The following is a 19,111-nucleotide window of genomic DNA, read 5'->3' as shown; positions in this document are numbered from 1 at the left end:
AGGGAATGGCCTTGATATGTTAATGAAGCTAAAAGAAGTGAGTTTTGGCCGTGGGTGGCGGTGGAAATGGCGGTGGAAGGCCAAAAATGGGCTGAACAGAGATGAGCTCATGGGAGCTGCTCCGGCAATGGATCGAGGCTGGAAATGGGTGGGTTAGGTCGGTAAGAGGTAGGGGAAGGAGCTGTGAAGAGGTGGTGGCCAGAGGTGGAGCGACGGCGCCGGAATCGGTGAAAATTCGTGTGGCTTGGAGGAGCCCATGGCGGCTAACGGCGGCTCGAATGGAGGTGAAACTTGGTGGGGATGTTCACTAGTGGAAGGGAAAGAAAACTGGGTGGGTGATGTAGGCCACGCTGCTGACGAGTGGCGGTTCTGGGCTAAGAAAACAACCTGCGACAGAGAGGGAAAATAGGGCTAGTGCCATGACTTCCAACCGTGCCTGGCGGCTAACGGCTAGATGGATGGCTCTGAAAATTGGTGGGAATGATCATTGGTGGGAGGGGAAGATTTTCGTGGAGGTGGTGTACTACACGGCGGCCGGACGGCGGCGGTTTGGGCCGGTCAACAGGCGGCGACGGGAAGGAGAAATGGAGGCTCGGGCACGCTGGAAGAGAAGAGAAAAAGAAGAAGAAAAAAGAAAGAAAGAAGAAGGAAAGAAAAGGGAAAAGGAAAAAGGAAAAAGGGAAAAAAGAAAAAGAGAAAAGAAAAGAAATGAGGTTCAATCCTCACTCTGGAATCTAAAAACTGATCCGCCAAAAACGATTTTAAAAACCGTAAAACGACTAAAATAAATTAAACACAACATCAAATAAATTAAAACCAATTTAAAATACAATAATTTAAAATAAAAGAACTAATATATTAAATAAATTAAAAAGCGCCTTCTGTGAAAATACACGTAAATACGGGTTATCACATCCTTACCCTCTTAAAAACAAATTTCGTCTTCGAAATTTGCAAGATCAAACACCAGCGCCAAAAAGATACAGGATACAACTCTGAACATAATTGAGAGATACATTTCAACGACAACTCCCAACAAATCCAATGGTTATTATATTCACACTATAAATTACTAATATCAACGACGTCTCTGCTTTACCTTCCAAACTTTCATCTCATTCCAACTTTGGTAACCTAATAGCCACTTCCAAAGTTAACCATCCATAAACCAAACTGTACGACCAAATGATTAATCTCCCATTAAAACTTCGAATCACTACTAATTCTCCAAAATCAACACAAAATTTGAACTTTTAAGAATCTCCAAAAATTATGCTTTCGCGCGCACTCTGATAACTCACCAAAATACATAAAGGCTATATCCTCAAAAATTAATATCATGAAGTACAAGCTCAATCCACACCTAATCACAAGAAAACTTTTACCACATTTCTATAGAAAATCATATACCTCCGAAACCCACAAATCTCCACTCATTCCTCAGTTGGCCATCGCTGCCCCAAACGAAAAATCAACATTCCACAAAAATACATCCATTGATTGATGACAGAAACTAGTACTAAACAACCTCCAGACCCCAATTTGGAAATACATAACATCATCCCAAAATACACCTGTCTCTTTTAAAGATAAGGAACATCTCCAAAAGGCCCAAGTCCTTCCCGGCCAACCAACGAGAGCGCTTATAACTTCTATCCGATATCCCATACTTTAAACTCATTACCTATATTTTGAATAACATCTAATCTTGCAATAACTCACTCACTATAAACTACCACTAACTTCACCTAGACATAATCGAAACGCTCTTGGTAACTCACCCACCTACTTGTACTCTAAAAAACTCTAGTTTTAACACAACTAATTCCTTCAATAGCACTTCACAAATAAATCTCAAGACAGGCTATACTGTTTAAATCTTCAATCCATCAAAAACTATTAAACAATACTCATGGATCCTAATGCTTTATTACTTCATACATATGATTAATGTACCCACCTTTGATGCATAAGTTTCAACTTCCAAGATCTCCAAGATTACATACAACACATGTTGACCTAATAATCTCTTTTCAAATTAATTAACCATATCCCCAATTCTCCCAACTAGATACTTGATCTCCAAATAAAAGTATAACCTCACAAATTTAAATTCCTGACTTTAAGTCACAATTAATTCTCAAGATAAACACAACAGTCGTTTCAAACCATCATCCCAATGGGTAACCCGCTTCGACTGCACATTTCGTTCAACTTACCAAACAACTCAAAGCCAAAATCTCTTGAATTTAATATTACCACACAGATTCCTCTTCAACTCCTACCAAGTCAAAAAATAGATGAGACTAGGACCAGCACTCCCTGAAATCCATACGCACTTACCATTACTACTCATCGATCTCATGTACTCTTAGCCAACACCACAAATCATTCAAATGTACAAGTGATCCATTCCCAAAAGTCTACGGATCATATAGCCTCAAATTCAATCGTATTCAATACCAACACAAAATCTACTATTTCCAACACCCTGATGGACCTATATCTTTCGAATCGATAGAATCATTTCCTAAAATCTGCCACTACAACCTCGAGTTAACAATAATTATTTTCTAAACTAGCTCGAAATCTTCAATCCTCAAATAAATACACGAATTAGATCATTACCTCCAATCCTCAAAAGAATCTACTCTAGAAAAATTTTCATAACAATAACTCAACTCTAATCAACCCTATTTTAAAGGTTACAAACTAATCACTCACTAGAGTAGATCAAGCTACAGCACTAAATCTGTAAAACTAAGAACTCAATTCTTATTATAAATTAGTCCTTCAACTCTGTAATTCTAAAACCTTAAATCAAATAAGATTCATCTTCCGGAACTTCTAAGATCAATGAACTTACATCCCATAATAGAAAAATCGACTCCCAAATCTTTCATATTCTAAAACATTAATAGGTAATAAATCATTTTATGAAATTCTCAAGATTGGTGACTTTAATCCAAAACATTCACCTTAAAAGCTTGTAAAATCTAAAGCCCCAATTGCCACCAAATTATTCATCCGAATCACAAAATCTAAAACTCGAAATTTAATTATCTCCCCCAAAGCTTGTCGAACCTAACGCCTTAATTACCATAAACTTATTTTCCTAAAATCTATAAAGCCCCAAACTTTAAAACTTTGCTAAAACTTCATAAAACCTAACATCGAAATTTGTTGAACTTACAACCTACTACGTTATAGACCATTTTCCTAAACTCCACGGAACCAAAGAACTCAATTATTCCACTTCCCTAAAAGATCACCCAGATCATCCCACTCTCTCTAAGCCTCGATAATATAAAAAAAAAACAAAACAAAACCACATAAGGCGTTCATCACTAAAGATTATATTAGACCCTTACCTGCCATGACTCCAACATTCTGAGTCTCCGTAACCTCGCCTCCAACGGTACCAAGAGTCATTATGTATATTTGAATCCGAGCTAATTGCCTCTAGTTAGTTTTACCACTGGGACGAGCTCCACAGCTTTCTTGAACTCGACTAGGGCACTCATGAGCAAAATGCCCCGTCTGACCGCATTCAAAACATTGGTTACTACCCAGACAACACTCGCCTCCGTGAGCTCTATTACATTTGTCACAAACTGGAATTCGGCCTCCCATACGCACTCCGGGGGCTGCCAACAATCGGATTCCTGTCCTCTACATAAACTTTTGTGACGATCCAGAACTGCTTCCTTCACCATCAATGTTCAGCCTCTTCTGACCTAGAGGGGCGTCCACACTCAAACCAACCTCATGCTCTACTAGAGTGGCCAAAACAACTAATTCCTGAAAAGTTGTAATCCGGTGGCAAACTACCATTTTGCATATATCTGGTTGCAAACCTTACTAAAAACGCTCGGCCTACATCTCCTCTGTGGCGATGAGGTGGGGAGCAAATCGCCCAAGCTCTATAAATCTTCGAGCATACTGTTCCACGGTCATGCTTCCTTGGACCAAGCTTGAGAACTTTTTTACTTTTTGCCGCCTCACGGAAGCGGGAAAGAAGCAATCATTAAACTCTTTCTTAAAGAGCTGCCAGGTCACAGCGGCAAAAGACCCCAAACCTTAAATAAAATTCCCTTAAACATATCCTTAAAGTTCGTTGAACCTACACTCTCTTATACTATAGCCTCGTTACATAAATTCTACAAAACCTTGACCTCAATCATCTTAAGCAACTTATAGCTAATTCCTCTCCTCATTGCTACGTGAGTTCCCACCTTACAAAGATTGCCTAAACCATGACATTCCCTTCAGACCTCAACATCATACAAGCAAACCACATCGCTACAAATTCAAGCCTACTACACTAAATGTTCATGCCTAATAATAGTATCTTCGATTATACCGCCTTCCTGCCACAACACAATCTTTGGCCTCCTTTAAGAAAAACAATTAAAACCAACAACATAAAACCAAAAACCAAAAAACCCAAAACACATAACAAGAAATAAAAAGAAACCAGCATGCAATAACATAACTAAATAAATACAAACAAGTTAAATCAAATAAATTCAAATCAAATAGCAATTATACTCAAAATAAATTTCAAAACACAACTTTAAAAACATTCTAGTACTACCTACGGGACATGTGGTTTTACCCAAAGCCAAACCACTCTGATACCACCTATGACGCCCCCAAATCCCCACTCACGGACACGGAGAAATCGAGACGTCCGGATGATGATATCACGAGTCACCACCCTATCGACGTGTGCCAAGTGTGTGTATAAGCAACAAATGTGCATGAAGAAACACGCAGCGGATAGCAAAGTCATATAACTAAGTACCAGAATTTTTCTTAGTTTAATACAAAGCTGTTCAAAACATACATAATAAAATATTACAAAACACAAATATAGTTTCAAAGCCAAATACAAAGCATAAACTCCACTCAGAACTCCGGTGGAGCAACATCCTCAGGCTCAGCCTCCTCTTCCTCCTTGAACTCTGCACCAAAATCTAGGGTACCAAAAATGGTGCCGTAGGTAAGTAAGATCCAAACACCACTAGATAAAAACATATAAAACTCAAACAATATGCATGAAAGAAAAGCCAATGCACATGACCCGTAAAACCATATTTTTCCCATGCACGCCAAAAACCCATTTGGCCAAAAAACATGTCGTTTAAAACCAAGCCTCGCCATTATCCCAGATAATGGCCCAAACAACCATTTTCCCAGAAAAATGGATCACAAAGCCTCAAACCAAACCTCGCTGTTTTTCCCAGAAAATGGCCCGTAACCAAAACCATAAAAATGATCCAATTATGCATGCACCACGATCTCCCCTAGGGATCATCCGCTCACTCTGGCTCTGTGCCACACCGCAGGTAATGACTACGCGTGTGACACCTAAATGATCAATGCCCAGACTCGCGCCCAGCGCGTCTTTGGCCAGGCCATCCTCTAGTCTCTGCCACTCTAGGGACCACGGAGTCGACACGACAGCGTTACAGTATCATGCGATCTGATCGTCGCAGGGGATGTCACTCAATACTATCCACTCCCGAGTGACCAGAGGAGCTCCACCGAGATAATAACTCATCCCGGCTTGGGCTCGTGAGACACACGCACCCGAAATCCATTTACACCAATAAAACAGGATTTTCTCAATTAAATAAAATGCACGTGCATGCACCATGTAAATGCAATCTCAATGCACAAAACAACCAACCAAGCACAAACAGTCAAACCAATCAACTCCGTCCTCAATCCATCCGACCCTCGAACTCCTCGGACTCAGTCTGGAATCAACCAACCAACAACAAATATTTATTGTAAGAGAAAAATATATTTAAATCTAAAAGTAGAGTTTGGAAAATACTTACAGCACTATACGGTATTTTTTGAAAGCTCGCGGCGTTGCAAACGGCGGAGGAAAAGCAACGTAATAGTATATTTTACACTGTGGCCGTGGGTAATAAATTACTCACTTTCAAACGGGAATAAACCAAAACACGAAATTGATAGGGAATGGCCTTGAGATGTTTATGAAGTTAAAGGAAGTGAGTTTTGGCCGTAGGTGGTGGTGGAAATGGCGGTGGAAGGCCAAAAATGGGCTGAACGGAGATGAGCTCGTGGGATCTGCTCCGGCAACGGATCGAGACCGGAAATGGGTGGGTTAGGTCGGCAAGAGGTAGGGGAAGAAGCTGTGAAGAGGTGGTGGCCGGAGGTGGAGCGATGGTGCCGGAATCGGTGAAAATCCGTGTGGCTTGGAGGAGCTCGTGGCGGCTAACGGCGGCTCGAATGGAGGTGAAACTTGGTGGGGATGTTCACTAGTGGAAGGGAAAGAAAACTGGGTGGGTGGTGTAGGCCATGCCGCCGGCGAACGGCGGTTCTGGGCTGAGAAAGCAACCAGCGACAGAGAGGGAAAACATGATGCCGTGACTTCCAACCATGCGTGGCGGCTAACGGCTAGATGAATGGCTCTGAAAATTGGTGGGAATGATCATTGGTGGGAAGGGAAGATTTTGGTGGGGGTGGTGTACTACATGGTGGCCGGACGGCAGCGGTCTAGGCCAGTCAACAGGCGGCAACGGGAAGGAGAAATGGAGGCTTGGGCACGCGGGAAGAGAAGAGAAAAAGAAGAAGAAAAAAGAAAGAAAGAAGAAGGAAAGAAAAGGGAAAAGGAAAAAGGAAAAGGGAAAAGGGAAAAAGAGAAAAGAAATGAAATGAGGTCCAATCCTCACTCCGGAATCCAAAAACTGATCCGCCGAAAACGATTTTAAAAACCGTAAAACAACTAAAATAAATTAAACACAACATCAAATAAATTAAAACCAATTTAAAATACAATAATTTAAAATAAAAGAACTAATATATTAAATAAATTAAAAAGCACATTCAGTGAAAATACACGTAAAAACGGGTCATCACACTAAGCTCGAGCTAGAGCTCAAGTTTTTTGAGCCAAGCCGAGCTTGACAATCCAAAAGCAGTCTCAACTTTGCATTACAATTGCACTACTATATTTGAAGAGAAAATGGAGGCAAACGGCAAACAAATGTGCAAGACAACAAGCAGTGCACAGCCAGCAGGGATGGACATAGACATAACAAAAATCATCAAACAAAATTCATTGGGCATTGCTGGCTAATAATTGAATTTTCTATATAGAACAAAATTTTTCTATCTACCAAATGCTCAACTTATTTTTTTGGTGGCTAAAAATATTCCACGTAATTTATTTTTTGGACAAATTAGTCCCTATACTATAACTTTGACCCTTGTGGTTACACAATTCATATGAGATGAGATGATATGTTTTGAATTGTAATGAATAACATATTGTTGTAATATAATTTTTGTATTCGGATTTTAAAAAAATTAAATTGTTTATTATATTTTGCATGAGAATTTGAAAAAGTTGTAACGATTAGATAAGATGAGATGAGATTATTTAGTCTTGGTTAACCAATTCGGGCCTGAAATTCTTTTTCCAACTTTCACTTAGCGAGATTGAATTAGTTTTAATTAGTGAGTTTCCATAGTGATGTAGTATAGTTGTCGAGTGGCAACTTAGCTTAACGATGGGACTGATCAATCATTGGTTGCATCCCTATTATGGATGATGCCGAGAGACTCGTGGATTATACTTTAACAAGATTGATTAGGGGTAGGTGTAATTGCCAACTGGTTCGGTTTGGGTTGATTTTAGACCGAATCCATATATATATATATATATATATATATATCGATTTTGAAAATTTAAGAACCGATATAGATTGATTCATCACTTTTTTAGGTTTCTTTTTTTTTTAAAGAGAAAACCTGATCTCATTAATAAAACAGTTACCAAATACACCCAAAGTAACCTGAAAGAACAATTCAAGCTAGAAAGTATACAACATTTCCTTGGTAACTATAGTACGAATACATGATGGGCACACTTCTATGTCATAAACATCTTCAGAGCACAAAAGAGCATCTTTCGCTAGATAGTGAGCTACTGAATTAGCCTCTCGAAGAACATGTGATACAGACCAGTGACTATATTCATTAAGTAGCTGTCTTGCATCTCCAATGAGGCATCCACCTAGACTCCAGTTCAGTTTGTGATTCTTCAACAGGTCCACCACTTGTTTTCCATCCCCCTCTAAGTAGATACTATTCAGGCCAAGCTCTCTACAAAAAACTGCTACTAAGAGTACACCATATGCTTCAGCATCAAAGGGAGATCCTTTTAGGGGCCTGTTTGCACGAAGGGCTCTAATGACCCAACCTTGATGATCTCTGACAAGAACTCCTATGCCTATTTTTCCTTCCCTTGAATTAATAGCTGAGTCTCAGTTGACTTTGAAGCCTTCAGCATCAGGTCTTGACCAAGTGAGGGTCTTTGTTAGGGCCTTGCCATTGGAAGCTGTTGGTTCTTTAATTGCCTCCATATAGTCTATCATTTCTGTTTTTGCCTGTTGATAAACACACGTGGGATGTTTGAGGCCTTTTCCATGGATGAACTCATTCCTCCTAGTCCATATTCTTCTTGCAGTAATGGCTATCTTAGTAAGGTCTGGTGGGTCTATGGAAGCTACCATAAAGGACCAGATATCAAAGAAAAAGTCACTATGGTGAGACATCTTTTGCACCTTTTTCCCCCTTGATTCCACACATCCTTGGCTGCACTACATCCCCATAGAGCATGACCTGAAGTTTCTACCTCTTGCAAACATATCAAATATGTGTTGTCTTCCACAATCTTCCTTTTTCTCAGATTGGCCTGGGTGGGAAGAGCCTCATTGCAGGCTTGCCATAAGAACATCTTAGTTTGGGGAGTTGTATCTAATTTCCAGATGGCCTTCCAAATCAACTTATTCTTGTTTCTATCTGATGTCTCCCCTTTTAATTCTCTGTCTAGCTCTTTACTGAGGTGATATCCACTTTTAACTGTGTATAAGCCATTGTTGGCAAGTTCCCACACCAACCTGTCTTCCCTTCCTCCCATCCTTAAAGGTATAGCTTTAATGTTCTCAATTTCCTGTTGGTTGAATAATTCATAGAGAAGTGAGTCTTCCCATTCCAGCCTTTGAGGATCTATGAGGTCACTGACTTTTTCACACCAACATTCATCATCTCAGGTTGATAGTACCATGTGATTATGTATATGAGGTATCCATCTATCAGACCATATATTCACTTTGGCTCCATTCCCTATCCTCTACATGAGACCCTTCTTTAACAGATTTGCTCCTGCATTGATACTTCTCCATACAAAAGAAGGCATTGATTCCACCTGCGCTTCTGTGAATTCCACCTTACTAAAATACTTTTGCTTAAGTACCCTGGCCATTAGGAAGGATGGATTTTGTAGAATCCGCTACCCTTGTTTGGAAAATAATGCTAAGTTGAACAGCCTCAAATTTCTGAAGCCAAGTCCTCCTAAGCCCTTTTCAGTACTGATTTTGTCCCAACTAACCCATTGTATTTTTGAGGTCTCCTCATCAAAACCCCACCAGAACTTTCTGAGCATTTGATTCAGTTTGTTAGTAATGGACAATGGAAGAAGAAACATCCCCATGGTGTAAGTAGGGATGGCTTGCAAAACTGCTTTTAGAAGGACTTTTTTCCCAGTTGTAGAAAGGTGTTTTGTCTTCCAATTGGCTATACGAGACCAGGTCCTGTCTATGAGGGAGTAAAATGTTGCTACCTTGGTTCTGCCCACCAGTGCAGGAAGGCCTAGGTACCTTTCAAAAGTCCCAGAGGATTTAATCCCTGCTACTTGCAATAACTGATTCTGTGAAGACTGGTTTGTATTCTTGCTAAAGAAAATAGATGATTTTTCCTTGTTCAAAACCTGTCCAGATGCCTTCTCATATTGGTTAAGGATATTGAGGACACAGCTGAGTTCCTCAGGGGCTGCTTTGAAGAATAAGAAGCTATCATCTACAAAGAAAAGGTGGTTCACAGTGACAGGTCCTCTTCCAATTGGGACAGGTGTAAGATTACCACAAAGCTCAGCTCTATTGAGGAGGTAGGTGAGAGCTTCAGCACAAAGAATAAACAGATAGGGGGACAAAGGGTCCCCCTGTCTAAGGCCCCTGGAAGGCCAGAAACATTGTTGGGCTTCTCCATTTATGAGGATTGAATATCACATTGAATTAAGGCAAGTCTGGATGATGTTTGTCCAGTGGTTAGGGAACTCCATCTTTTTCATGATAGCTTCTATAAAACTCCATTCAACCCTATCATAAGTCTTACTCATATCTAACTTGAGTGCCATGAAACCTTTTTTTCCTTTCATTCTAGTATTCATAGAGTGTAATATTTCGTAAGCCACAATGGTATTATCAGAGATTAACCTGCCTGGCACAAAGGTACTCTGGTTGTGAGAGATAAGCATAGGGAGAATTACTTTCAATTTGTTTGCTATTGTTTTGGATATGATTTTGTACACTACATTACACAGACTGATGGATCTAAACTCTGCAACTTTTCTAGGACTCTTGACTTTGGGAATTAGAGTAATGAGTGTGTCATTTATCTCAAAGAGGGAACCACCTTGATTAAGGAGTTGGAGGGCTAGCTTGTACACATCTTCACTCAGTACTTCCCAGTGTTTTTGGTAAAAATGGGCTGGAAAGCCATCGGGGCTAGGAGACCCCAATGGGTTCATTTGAAAAGCAGTAGCTTTGATCTCCTCTCTAGTGAAAGGAATCATAAGCCAGGTATTCATATCACTTGCTAGCTTAGTATCCATGGCACTTAAACACTCATCAAAGATAGAAGGTTGAGAAGTAGTAAAGAGAGTAGAGAAATACCCTATGAAGACTGCTCCAATCTCTGTCTATTCAGTGATAGTTCTCCCATTCGGATCATCTATTGCTTTGATAGTATTGGTTTTCCTCCTTTGGTTGGCTTGCATATGAAAGTATTTGGTATTTCTATCACCAAGTTTGAACCAGTTTTGCTTTACCCTCTGTCGCCACTTTAAGTCATTCTCTGTCAAGTTTTTCTCCACTTCCATCTGAATTTGTTTCATTTGGGACAGATGATCACCTGTGCCAGTTTCTTGGAGGAAACCAATTTTTGCCATTCCATTGTTGATTGCCTTGTGATCTTCCTGTTGCCTCTTGTTGTTCCAACTCTATAGGTCTCTTTGACAAGCACCAAGTTTCTATCTTAACTGATTTGTCTTTGTCCCTCCTACTCCAACCTTCCTCCATGCCTCGGATACTATCTTCAAACAGTCTTCTCTCATCTCCCAAGCCACCTCATATCTAAAACAGCTCCCTCTTTTCTTTCCTTTAGGACCTTTTGTGTGCTTTTCAATTACTAGGGGGAGTGGTCAGATTGAATTGCAGCTAGTGCAGTACTCAAGCCATTCTTGAAAAGATCATTCCATTCCTTGTTAGCAAGGGCTCCATCAATCCTTTCTTTTATGAAGGCCTTTCCACCTCTATTGCTGGACCATGTGAACCTCAGTCCCTGTGAATGGATGTCATTAAGTCCACAGTAGTCTATAACCCTTCTGAAAGATTTAATTTGTCGATATGGCCTACTTGCTCCTCCCACTTTTTCTTTTTGGTGCAGTATCTCATTGAAGTCACCTGCACAGAGCCAGGCCATGGGGCTAGAGGGTTTTAGCATTTGCAACAATTGCCAGCTACTACTCCTTTTTGCCGATTCAGGGTGTCCATAGAACCCTGTGAATTGCCAAGTTGGTCCAGGATCTCCTTCTTGAATTAGTGCACTAATGTGCCATCTTGTGTAGTTGATTATTTTGACCTGACAGGCTTCCTTCCAAAGTAATGCAATGCCTCCACTCATTCCCACACAGGCCATAGCAAAACAACCCTCCATCTTCAAGCTCCTTCTCACCTCTTCAAGTCTTGATTTTCTGCTCTTAGTTTCCACAAGGAAAACTAAGTTGGACCACTTTTCCTTAGTTAAATTTCTAAGGACACTAACTGTCTGAGGGTTCCCAAGCCCTCGGCAGTTCCAAACTAGTATGCTCATTGGGGTTGGCAGGGCTGGGTACCAGCCTCTGCCATTTCATTGTGGTTTTCCTTGTTGTCATCAAATCTCTTTGTTCTTTTTATACCAGGAACATCCTCATATACCCTCCTCTTACACCCCCTCTTGTAATTAGTTCTCAAAGCCTGGTTAGAGATATCAGCCAGAAGCTCTGCCTCATTCTCTTCATTGTATGAACCTCCTTGTCTTGCAATTCTTTTCCATTTCTTAGTCTTATTCTTCAAACTAGCTGTACCTTGTGTCCTATATTCACCTTCTGCTTGCTGGTAATCTGTCTTTTTGCTAATGCTAGATTTCTTGACCTTAGGACCACATTGCCCCTCCTTAGACCCCTCCTTACTTTTAGCTGTTGTTATGTTCACTTCACTGTTTAGCACGTGTTGTGACGCCCCCAAATTTTGTTTGGGATCGGACGAACATTTGAAGCGTTGAGACATGCAACACAAGGTTACTTGCCCCCGTTCATGACATATAAGATGCAATGTTCCTAACATGCATATAACATTATGCAATATTCGCAGCGGATAATTTTTTTCTTTAGCAATACTATGCACCAAATTGAAAATATCTCAAATGCTTAAAACATATTTCATACATACAGACCCATTGAACAACTAAGATCACAACACTAGTCCAAAATGGTTATGATCCAAAAAGTACTAGAGATACAACTCCATCGTACAAGTAGTAATTTACGTTAACTATTATATTAACATTGACGTCACCGTCGCTTAGTCAACTGTGTCTAGTTGATCAACTCCTGATTCTCTTTCAGGTCCTGTAACAAGATCTACCATTCGGGGGGAATGGTAGTTGGGACTACCAAAGTGAGATTTGATTACAAATCTCAGTAAGTTAACAAAAAACTTCCATACAAGCTAATGATGCATGGATGACAGTAAAAACATAAATGCATAATCAAATTCATAAGTAATTAAAGCATAACTTGGCGTACAACATAGCATAATTGACATAACTTAAATTGAAACATGAACTGAACTTGACTTGACATGAACTTAATCTGAAACTTGACTTAGCATGAACTTGCTCTGAAACTTGAATTAACATGAACATGATATGAAACTTAACTTATCATGAATTTGTTCTAAAACTTGACTTAACATGAACGTGATATGAAACTTGACTTATCATGAACTTGTTCTGAAACTTGACTTAACATAAAAAATACATACTTCACAGTTGTTGTGGCCCCATGTATTCTACGCAAACTTGACTTAACATGAAAAATACATACTCCACAGTTGTTGTGGCTCCATGTATTCTACGTGTAGATACATACTCCACAGTTGTTGTGGCCCCATGTATTCTACACAAAATTGACTTAACATGAAAAATACATACTCCACAGTTGTTGTGGCCCCATGTATTCTACGTGTAAATACATACTCCACAGTTGTTGTGGCTCCATGTATTCTACACAAACTCAATATGAAACATGACTGGAATACAAAAAGACTGAAGCCCTGACGTAACATAACGTGACTTGAACATAACTTGAAATACATGACCAACTTGAGATAGAAACATTTCCTAACATGATATAATATATAATAGACAACATATTTAACATGACATATTTGCAACAGTGAATATTACATGACTCGACATACATGTAATAAATGACATACTTAGCATGACGTACTCGTAATGTATAACAATACATGACAGAATATATTATGTGACAGATAAAAACTGATGACGAAATAAATTCTGTATAACAGAAAATTACGTGATAACTTGGCATGGCATGACATATATGATAACATACATACATACACTATAGTTCCTTTACTTAGCACACATACACAGTAGACTGCTAGTAAGTTAAAACCTAACTTACTTCGATCTCCGCGTTTCTTATAAAACCTTAAACGCGATCATGAGGAACTGTAATTAGTGATTATAAAAGTTAGCACTAAATCACTAATAAATTAAAATATGGAAAATACTAACTTAAAGAGTAAAATTTTCATTTTACTCTCTACATGTAGGAAAATGACCGTTTTACCCATAACTTAAGGATTTTGCATACTAACTCCAAAAGTCACCAAAATTTACATGCGTCATGTAAATTTTATCCTCAATTCAAATATCAATTTAGAAAAATTTAAAACTAATCACAACTATTAAAACTCCATAGGGCCGAAATTCCCATATGCTATTTCTATTGATTTTTGTTTCCAACTTGTTTTGATCAACCTTTTGATTTATGACTTATAAATATGTGATCTTCAAACCAAACCATCACATGGTTTAAAAAGATGTTCTAAAACATATATAAGCTTCTAATTCAAGATCACATGGTTAAAAATTAACCAAAACATAAATTTAGCCAAGAACATCCACACTTTGGCTTATTTGAATATGTCTTTGCATAAAATTTCATATCTTTAAAACTAACATCAAATATCTTCAAAATAATAATATAACATGTATATAAGATGCTTAGAATCCTCCAATAAAATTATCAAAGTCATTGGAATAGGTTTAGACCACCAAAGAGTTAAACTTTCTCAAAACAGAAACTGTTTTTCCTCTTCCAGTTTCTAAGTTTCTAAATCTAAGAAAATCTTTCATCAAAACCTTTAATCATGAAAACATCCTCAACCAATAATCATATACACATGTTAACAATACTCCATAAAAATTTCGGACCAATATCTATCCATTAACTTGGTCAAAAACTCCAAACTATAACATATTCTCCAGTTTATCTCCCAGAATGACCTTTCTATAGTTTACACAATATTTGACTGACCAAATGATCTTCAAATGGGGCAAATAAGATATCCACGTAAACTAAACTAAAAAAGGAACAACTTATATGAAGGAGACTTTATGATAAAACACTTACAGAAGCTTCGAAATAGGCGTGCAAAAGAATACCTAAAAGTTGTTCGAGAGAGAGAGAGTTTGATATTCTTTTAATAGAAAGTGTAAATGAAGATAATTTTATGGGAAAGGGTGGCTGGAGATACTTATGGATGAGATATGGAAGATATGAGGCTGGAGTGAGAGTTAAGTGTATGACTCTCTTACCCGAAGTGAGAGTTAAGTGTGTGACTCTCTTACCAGAAGTGAGAGTTAAGTGTAGGACTCTCTCACCCAATAATATCCACAACATTAGCTTAAAATATTTTTATCCAATAATATCCACAAAATTAGTTTAAAATATTTTTATCCAATAATATCTACAAAAATTAGCTCAAGATATTTTTATCCAATAATATCTACAGTTTTGAGCAGACGTTTCGTCCGAAAATATGAAAAAGTGTTATTGCACCATAAGACCTTAAATAACCCTCTGAGTCTAATGGCACAAACCATAATACATTTTGATACTTCTAACTATCTCCAATAATCAAAAACACACTTTGGATACCATAGTAAATAATAACACTAACTATATAGTTAGACCAAAACTTATACGATTAATGGATTCGTGAAAACTTATGAGGTCTTCACGAGGTTCCTAAAGCTAATAGAAATTTCACAATTAAATTTCTAACGGGTTGTTACACGTGTGCCATAGTATTAATATCAACCCCTATTCCTCTAGGTGTTGTTAAGTCAGGCTCTATGTCCATTCTCGCGTTAGGACCCTGTGGACTTTGGGAACTAGTGTTTTCCTCCGCTACACTATTTCCATGGTCGTGCATTATCTCATTGTGTTCTAAAAGTTCACTTTTGGGCTGAACTGGGTTAAGGACCTCTAGGTAAGGACCAAGATAGTTACCTTTATCCGAGCTTCCTTCATTTAACTGTTGTGTGCTGCAAGCTCAAAAACCATTTTCCTTCTTTTTCACTGGTAAACTTTCCTGCTTTTCTGTCTTAGCCTATTGATTGACAGGTTGAGAGTTTTGCCATGTCTCTTCTCTGACACCTCCCGCTCTATCTCTTTGCTGTTCCCCATGCTGTTTTTTCTCCCCGCCGGAGCCACCATACCTGCAACTGTCAAAGATGTTTATGTTCCTCGGTTGCCCATGGAGCCAGGGCCCAAACTGTGTTGGAGCTTCCTCCTCACTTCGATGCTCAGGCCGCAGTTTGGTGCAATCTTTTCCTTTGTGAAAAAGTACCCCACATTGAAAGCAGAAGTTCTGCAGTCTTTCATACTTAAGCAAAATTCAGTGCTTCTTTTCTCCAAATTTTATCCATTTCCCTCTCAGAGGAGGTTTATGGATGTCCACTGCTACCCTTACTCTCAAGGTTCTCCCCCATGCACGTCCATCTGCTTCAATGTCCACCCATATCACGTTTCCAATGGATGCAGAAAACTGTTCTCCAAGTTCTTCTGTCATGGTGGCTAGTGGCAGATTGTGGAGCTGAACCCAGAATGGTTCATAAGCAAATTGTAGTTCGTTTATTGATACTGTTCCATCCACGTCTAACAGCATGAGGAGGTGTCTGTCAAAAAACCAGGGACGGCCATTGAGAACTTTCTCCTTGTCTACTTGAGTTTTGAACTCGATCAGAAAACTTTGGTCTCCCAACTCTTTAAACCTGACCCAGCCTTCCAACCTCCAGATTCGAGACATTGTGATTCTGAACACTTCACTATTAATTCCTTTTTGTCATCGCTCTTCCGACTATACAGTGCTTTCCTCTTCTTTCCTCCTCCTTTGAAAAATCTTATTTGACGTGAAAACAAGACTTTTCTTCCTTCGATAGGTGAAGTCTCTCCCACCTCTTTGCCAAATCCTCTGCCTCCATTCGATCACTCCCATTCATGATATACAAAGAGCACTAGATACAGAAACTAAGTAACAAACTTAAAACTCACAGGGTGTGAGACGTAAAACCTTTGAGACCAAAGGCACTAGACAACCTCACTCTTTCTCCGAAAGGAAAGGGAGGACTCTTTCAAAGCAGTATTTGAACTTTTCTAGATTGATTCATCACTAAAACTGAAACTTTCGATTTTTTTAATTTCGCTTCGATCCGGTCTAGTTTACAGTTTAGTAAGTTTAGTATTATATTTTTTTTAGTAAGTTTAATTAGTTTACAGTTTTCATGAGGCACTACATAAGTTTAGTATTATATTTTTTTTAACACTAAACTTAATTATTAGAATTTAGTATTTATAATTAACAATTACAAATTCATTAGTGTCTAATTATACTAATATGATATGAGTAGTGTATAAATTAGGGAATATCTTCCTGCAGGCCACACCCTCCTTTACTAAAAAACGGCATCCAATAAAAATGTGACACATAGACCCTTCATTTACCAACAATGTGGTTGCACGACAGAGGATTGAGATCCCATTTACCCTCCCTCCCGCTCTCTCTCCTCTCCCTTATGAACCATGAACTCCACTCCCTCGAGCCCTAACCCCCCCTCCCCCCAACCCCCTCAGCCCTAGCCCCATCCCTTCCTCCCTTCCTCTATAGGTAAAACTTTGAGGAAAACCTAAAAGCCCATTCCAGAACCAATTTTTGTGGGTTTCCATATATGATTGAAGAGAGCATCAATCCCATGAAAACAAAAACCCATTCCAGATTGTTCCAATTTTTGTGGGTTTAGTGGATTACTAAAGAATCGATTTTTGTGGATTTTCATGCGATGGCTAAAGGAGGGCAACTTGCTGAAAGGTACGAGGGGCCTGAGAAGTTCACGGGGCTAATGGGCTGCTATGGGTGAAGGGTACAACGGGCTGGAGATAGAAGTTGAATGAGACGAGCTGCAACAGTGTGGCAGTGTGGAGTGCATATAGGGTTACTTGCGTTAGTGTGGAGTGTAGAGGGAGTTGTAGCATTGTGGGTAATGGGGGCTCAGGAGGGAGGGTATTTGATTTTACCGTGTATTTGATTTTACTATACTACAATGGGGCTCATAGATTTTACATGTGGATTGCTGACGTGTTGGAATTTGATTCATTGCCGTTTAACTCTTGAAAACGGCTTACTCGTTGAGAAGAGGCTCTGTATAAATTATTAGTGAGATTAACAGACTTGAATCATAAGATTAAAATAGTATAATTAGTGTTTAATTATATTAGTATAGTATAAGTAGTGTCTTAGTTATATAAAATGTTATATTAATTTTATGTTATAAGATTAATAGACTTAATAATAAAATTAAAACTTCATGTTATATTAATTAGTGATTTAGCACATAATAAAATATATAAAATTATATATATTATTAAAATTAAAAATATATATATATATACTAGTCTGATTTGGTTCAAAATGGATTTCAAAAAATCAATATCAAGTCAGTTTAGGACCGATTTCGATTCTTAAGAACTGGTACCGGACTAGTTATGAACCAAACTGAGTCCACTAATTCAGTCTGATTTTTTAATTTATTTTTACACCCCTAATTACGAGAGTGGTATAGGTATGAAACCCATATAATTTATCCTTGAATCTTAGATAATCAAGAATAATGTTAATGACGTGCTTCACACCACCAACTACACTGTTGACTTGCAATAGATGAGATGGCAGCATGAGGTGCCCAATGGGACTTTGATGCCTAAGTTAGAGAGAAGTAGCCTCAATATAAGTATATAAATGAATGCCAAATACGCTACATTAGGTGTTATTTATAGTAGTATGAAGATAGTGATAAAGACTACCTCTAGAGTTTATCTTGGAAACTCCTCGAATAAATTGGTAAGATAACATTCTTGATCAGTTATCTATTATCTATATTATCTAATATGTGTTAGTAGGTTCAATCTTTGGGCTTGCAGATAAGCCCTGGCTCTTGAAGCCTCAGAGTTACTCCAACAGATGAGCTTATTCCTCTAAGGCTCTAAATATCTCTTCGAGTTAGCTCGCTATTTCTTTCGTGCTTGCATGTGGAAAATTCATCAATTCATGCTTTCTCTCTACCCTGCTAGTTTGGGACAGATGAACGACTCTTGGGATCATTACCCTGCTAAGGTTTATGCGAACTTAGTTGTGGGCTTTGGAATATTCAACTTCTTGTTATGTTAAAGACTTGGCCCACATCATCTATAACTATTCTTGTGCTCATTATTTTTCTTTTATTACAAAATTATAACTAATGGCGCTGTCACCCTTTCACCTTCTCAAGAATCCCTCATCATTTTTTTCCCACTCCACTTCTTTCATCTTCTTGAGTC

Source organism: Carya illinoinensis, chromosome 4, assembly GCF_018687715.1.
Source record: "Carya illinoinensis cultivar Pawnee chromosome 4, C.illinoinensisPawnee_v1, whole genome shotgun sequence".
NCBI classification, from domain to species: domain Eukaryota; kingdom Viridiplantae; phylum Streptophyta; class Magnoliopsida; order Fagales; family Juglandaceae; genus Carya; species Carya illinoinensis.
This window is presented reverse-complemented; position numbering follows the sequence as displayed.